This window comes from Arachis ipaensis, chromosome B6 (assembly GCF_059453495.1).
Source record: "Arachis ipaensis isolate K30076 ecotype BB chromosome B6, ASM5945349v1, whole genome shotgun sequence".
In the NCBI taxonomy this organism is placed as follows: domain Eukaryota; kingdom Viridiplantae; phylum Streptophyta; class Magnoliopsida; order Fabales; family Fabaceae; genus Arachis; species Arachis ipaensis.
In genome coordinates this window covers 47089599-47095800 of record NC_142441.1, presented here as the reverse complement: position 1 = coordinate 47095800, position 6202 = coordinate 47089599, and the positions used below count along the sequence as shown (strand labels likewise).

Sequence of the window (6202 nt, the reverse complement as noted above, 5' to 3'; positions counted from 1 at the left end):
AAGATCCTCATCAGTTCTTAGCTGAATTCTTGCAAATTTGTGACACTATTAAGACCAATGGGGTTAATCCCAAGGTCTACAGACTTATGCTTTTCCCCTTTGCTGTAAGAGACAGAGCTAGGATATGGTTAGACTCACAACCTAAAGAAAGCCTGAACTCCTGAGAAAATTTGGTCAATGCTTTCTTGGCCAAGTTCTTTCCACCTCAAAGATGAGAAAGCTTAGAGTGGAAGTCCAAACCTTCAAACAGAAGGAAGGTGAATCCCTCTTTGAAGCTTGGGAAAGATATAAGCAATTGATCAGAAGGTGTCCTTCTGACATGCTTTCAGAATAGAGCATCTTATGTATATTCTATGATGGTCTGTCTGAATTGTCTAAGATATCATTGGACCACTCTGCTGGTGGATCTCTTCATCTGAAGAAAATGCCTGCAGAAGCCCAGAAACTCATTGAGATGGTTGCAAATAACCAGTTCATGTACACTTCTGAAAGAAATTCTGTGAATAATGGGATAACTCAGAAGAAAGGTGTTCTTGAGATTAATACTCTGAATGCCATATTGGCTCAGAACAAAATATTGACTCAGCAAGTCAATATGATTTTTCAGAATCTGACTGGATTGCAAGCTGCATCCAGCAGTACTAAAGAAGCCTCCTCTGAAGGAGAAGCTTATGACCCTGAGAATCCTGGAATGGAAGAAGTGAATTACATGGGAGAATCCTATGGAAACACTTACAATCCTTCATGGAAGAATCATCCCAATTTCTCATGAAAGGATCAGCAGAAGCCTAATCAAGGCTTCAATAGTAATAATGGTGGGAGAATTCGGTTTGGCAATAGCAAACCTTTTCCATCATCATCTCAGCAACAGACAGAGAATTCTAAGCAGAGCATCTCTGACTTAGCAACCATAGTCTCTGATCTATCTAAGATCACTCTCAGTTTCATGACTGAAACAAGGTCCTCCATCAAAAATTTGGAGGCACAAGTGTGTCAGCTGAGTAAAAGAGTTACTGAAATCCCTCCAAGTACTCTCCCAAGCAATACAGAAGAGAATCCAAAGATAGAGTGCAAGGCCGTCAATATACCCAAAATGGCTGAACTATAAAGGAAGAAAGGCAGTGAATTCCAGTGAGGAAGACCTCAATGGATGTCCACTGACCACTAAGGAGTTCCCCAATGAGGAACCAAAGGAATCTGAGGCTCAGACAGAGACCATAGAGATTCCATGGAACTTAATGCTGCAGTTCATGAGCTCTAATGAAGATTTTTCCTCTGATGAGGATGAAGATATTGTTGAAGAGTAAGTAGCTCGGTATCTAGGAGCAATCATGAAGTTGAATACCAAGTTATTTGGTAATGAGACTTGGGAGGATGAACCTCTAATGCTCATCAATGAACTGAATGCTTTGGTTTAACTGAAATTACCTCAGAAGAAACCGAATCCTGGAAAGTTTTTAATTCCTTGTACCATAGGCACTATGACCTTTGAGAAGACTCTGTGTGACCTGGGGTCAGGTATAAACCTCATTCCACTCTCTGTAATGGAGAAACTAGGGATTTTTGAGGTACAAGTTGCAAGAATCTTACTAGAAATGGTAGACAAATCAAGGAAACAGGCTTATGGACTTGTAGAGGATGTCTTAGTGAAGGTTGAAGGCCTGTACATCCCTGCTGATTTCATAATCCTAGATACTGGAAAGGATGAGGATGAATCCATTATCCTTGGAAGACCCTTCCTAGCCACAGCAAAAGCTGTGATTGATGTGGACAGAGGAGAGTTAGTCCTTCAATTGAATGAGGACTACCTTGTGTTTAAGGCTCAAGGATCTTCTTCTATAACCATGGAGAGGAAGCATGAAAAGCTTCTCTCAATACAGAGTCAGACAGAGCCCCCATACTTAACTTTTATGTTTGGTGTTGGGAGGCCACCATTAAGCTCTGAGTCTCTGTAAAGCTCTCTAAGAACTCACTGTCAAGCTATTGGCATTAAAGAAGCGCTTATTGGGAGACAACCCAATATTATTTAATTATATTTATTTGTTTTCCATTGTTATTTTATGTTTTCTTTAGGTTGATGATCATGTGGAGTCATAAAAACAGCTGCAGAATTAAAGCGGAATCAAAAACAGCACACCCTAGAGGACAGGCTTACTGGCGTTCAAACGCCAGTAAGAATAGCAGAATGGGCGTTTAACGCCCAGTCTGGCAGCATTCTGGGCGTTAAACGCCAGAATTGGTAGACAGACTGGCGTTTAACGCCAGAAAAGGGTGTTTGGTGTCTGGTTGGCGTTAAATGCCAGCAAAGGGCATCAGCCTGGCGTTTAACGCCAGAAAAGGTAGCAGAGTTCGCGTTAAACGCCAGAAATGGCACATAGAGGGCGTTTAAATGCCAGAAAGGTGCAGGGAGCAGAATCCCTTGGCACCTCAGGATCTGTGGACCCCACAGGATCCCCACCTACCCCACCTCTCTTTCTCTCCTCTTCACACCTTTCCATAACACTCTTCTCCAAACACCATTCACCTATCAAATCCTACCCTCTTCCCCATAATCTCTTCACCATTTATATCCATCTACTATTTCCCAAAACCCACCAACCCCACCTACCTCACCATTCAAATTCAAAAATATTTCCCTCCCAAACCCAACCCCTTCATACACGACTTTCCTCTCTCTCTCACCCTATAAATACCCCTCCTTACAACCATCACTTTCACACATCATAAACACTTCACACCTCCACCTTGGCCGAATCCAACACTCCTTCTATCTCCTCCATTTCTTCTTTTTCTCCTTCTTTCTTTCTTCTTTTGCTCGAGGATGAGCAAACCTTTTAAGTTTGGTGTCGGAAAAAACTCTGCTTTTTATTTTTCCATAACCATTAATGGCACCTAAGGCCGAAAAAACCTCTAGAAAGAGGAAAGGGAAGGCAATTGCTTTCACCTCCGAGTCATGGAAGATGGAGAGATTCATCTCAAAAGTCCATCAAGGCCACTTCTATGAAGTTGTGGCCAAGAAAAAGGTGATCCCTGAGGTCCCCTTCATGCTCAAAAAGAGTGAATATCCGGAGATCCGACATGAGGTTCAAAATAGAGGTTGGGAAACTCTCACCAACCCCATCCACCAAGTCGAAATCTTAATGGTTCAAGAGTTCTATGCTAATGCATGGATCACTAAGAACCATGATCAAAGTGTGAACCCGAACCCAAAGAATTGGCTCACAATGGTTCGGGGGAAATACTTGGATTTCAGTCCGGAAACTGTAAGGTTGGCATTCAACTTGCCAATCATGAGAGGTGATCCTCATCCTTTCACTAGAAGAGTCAACTTTGATCAAAGGTTGGACCAAGTCCTCACGGACATCTGTGTGGAAGGAGTGTAATGGAAGAGAGACTCCAAAGGCAAGCTGGTTCAACTGAGAAGGCTTGACCTCAAACCCGTGGCTAGGGGATGGTTGGAGTTCATCTAACGCTCTATCATTCCTACTAGCAACCTGTCCGAAGTAACAGTGGACCGGGCAATCATGATCCATAGTATCATGATTGGAGATGAAGTAGAAGTTCATGAGATCATATCTCTAGAACTATACAAGGTGGCTGACAAGCCCTCTACTTTGGCAAGGTTAGCCTTCCCTCATCTCATCTGTCACCTATGCAATTCAGCTGGAGTTGTCATAGAGGAAGACATCCTCATTGAAGGGGACAAGCCCATCACTAAGAAGAGGATGGAGCAAACAAGAGAGCCCACTCATGGACCTCAACAAGAGCATGAGGAAGCCCCTCATCAAGAAATCCCTGAGATGCCTCAAGGGATGCATTTCCCTCCACACAACTATTGGGAGCACCTCAACACCTCTTTAGGAGATTTGAGTTCTAACATAGAGCAACTGAGAGTGGAGCACCAAGAGCACTCCACCATCCTCCATAAAATTAGAGAGGACCAAAAGGCCATGAGAGAGGAGCAACAAAGGCAAGGAAGAGACATAAAGGAGCTCAAAAACTCCATTGGTTCTTCAAGAGGAAGAACTAGCCGCCGTCACTAAGGTGGACCTGTTCTTTAATTTTCTTGTTCTTATTTTTCTATTTTTCGGTTTTTATGCTTTATGTTTTGTCTATGTTTGTGTCTTCATTACATGATCATTAGTGTTTAGAGTCTATGTCTTAAAGCTATGAATGATTCCATGAGTCCCTCACCTTTCTTAAATAAAAAATGTTTTTATTTGCAAAAGAACAAGAAGTGCATAATTTCGAAAATCATCTTGAAATTAGCTTAATTATTTTGATGTGGTGACAATACTTTTTGTTTTCTGAATGAATGCTTGAACAGTACATATTTTTTATAGTGAAGTTTATGAATGTTAAAATTGTTAGCTCTTGAAAGGATAATGAAAAAAGAGAAATGTTATTGAGAATCTGAAAAATCATAAAATTAATTCTTGAAGCAAGAAAAAGCAGTGAAAAACACAAAGCTTGCGAAAAAAAATTGGCAAAAAATAAAAGAAAAAGAAAGAAAAAGAAAAAGCAAGCAGAAAAAGCCAATAGCTCTTTAAACCAAAAGGCAAGAGCAAAAAGCCAATAACCCATTAAACTAAAAGGCAAGGGTAAAAAGGATCCAAGGCTTTGAGCATTAATGGATAGGACGGCCCAAAGGAATAAAATCCTGGCCTAAGCGGCTAAATCAAGCTGTCCCTAACCATGTGCTTGTGACGTGAAGGTGTCAAGTGAAAAGCTTGAGACTGGGTGGTTAAAGTCATGGTCCAAAGCAAAAAGAGTGTGCTTAAGAAATCTAGGCACCTCTAACTGGGGACTCTAGCAAAGCTGAGTCACAATCTGAAAAGGTTCACTCAGTTATGTGTCTGTGGCATTTATGTATCCGGTGGTAATACTGGAAAACAAAATGCTTAGGGTCACGGCCAAGACTCATAAAGTAGCTGTGTTCAAGAATCAACATACTGAACTAGGAGAATCAATAACACTATCTGAATTCGGAGTTCCTATGGATGCCAATCATTCTGAACTTCAAAGGATAAATTGAGATGCCAAAACTGTTCAGAAACAAAAAGCTACTAGTTCTGCTCATCTAATTGAAACTAATCTTCATTGACATTTTTGAAATTTATTGCATATTCTCTTCTTTTTATCCTATTTTATTTTTAGTTCCTTGGGGACAAGCAACAATTTAAGTTTGGTGTTGTGATGAGCGGATAATTTATACCCTTTTTGGCATTGTTTTTATATAGTTTTTAATATGTTTTAGTTACTTTTTATTATATTTTTATTAGTTTTTTTGCAAAAATCATATTTTTGGACTTTACTATGAGTTTGTGTGTTTTTCTATAATTTCAGGTATTTTTTGGCTGAAATTGAGGGACCTGAGCAAAAGTCTGATTCAGGGGCTAAGAAAGGACTACAGCTGTTGTTGGACTCTGACCCTTCTGCACTCGAAGTAGATTTTCTGAAGCTACAGAAGCCCAATTGGCGCGCTCTCAATTGCGTTGGAAAGTAGACATCTTAGACTTTCCAGCAATATATAATAGTCCATACTTTGCTCGAGATTTGATGGCCCAAACTGGCGTAAAACGCCAGTCAGAGACCCTTTTCTGGCGTAAAACGCCAGAACTGGCACCAAAACTGGAGTTAAATGCCCAAATTGGCACCCAAGCTGGTGTTTAACTCCAAAAATGACTTATGCACGTGAAAGCTTCAATGCTCAGCCCAAGCACACACCAAGTGGGCCCCGGGAGTGGATTTCTGCACTATCTGCACTTAGTTACTTATTTTCTGTAAACCCTAGTAGATAGTTTAGTATAAATAGCACTTTTTACTATTGTATTCGGATATTTTGAACACCTTGGAACCTCTTTGGGAGGCTGGCCATTCGGCCATGCCTAGACCTTCTTCTTCTTATGTATTTTCTACGGTGGAGTTTCTACACCTCATAGATTAAGGTGAGGAGCTCTGCTGTTCTTCATAACTTAATGCAAGTACTATTGTTTTTCTTTCAATTCACGCCTACTTCTTCTCCAAGATATACTCTTGTACTTAATTCAGTTAAGTTAGAATGAAGGGGTGACCTGTGACAATCATCCACTATCTTCGTTACTCGCTTAGCCAAGATCCGCGTACCTGAGAACCACAAGCGGTCTACATGATGTTCAACGTAGTCATTGGACAACAGCCGGAGTATATTCTCTTGGGTCTC

The 6202-nt window shown here is 40.8% G+C and overlaps 1 non-coding gene across 1 annotated transcript; it reads right to left on the bottom strand.

Moving 5' to 3' along the window:
- Window positions 1-217: 217 nt before the first annotated feature.
- On the bottom strand, window positions 218-325 carry LOC148555430 (small nucleolar RNA R71). The gene has a single exon (XR_015887870.1). It is a non-coding gene; the product is annotated as a small nucleolar RNA R71 (small nucleolar RNA).
- Between the last annotated feature and the right edge of the window lie 5877 nt (window positions 326-6202).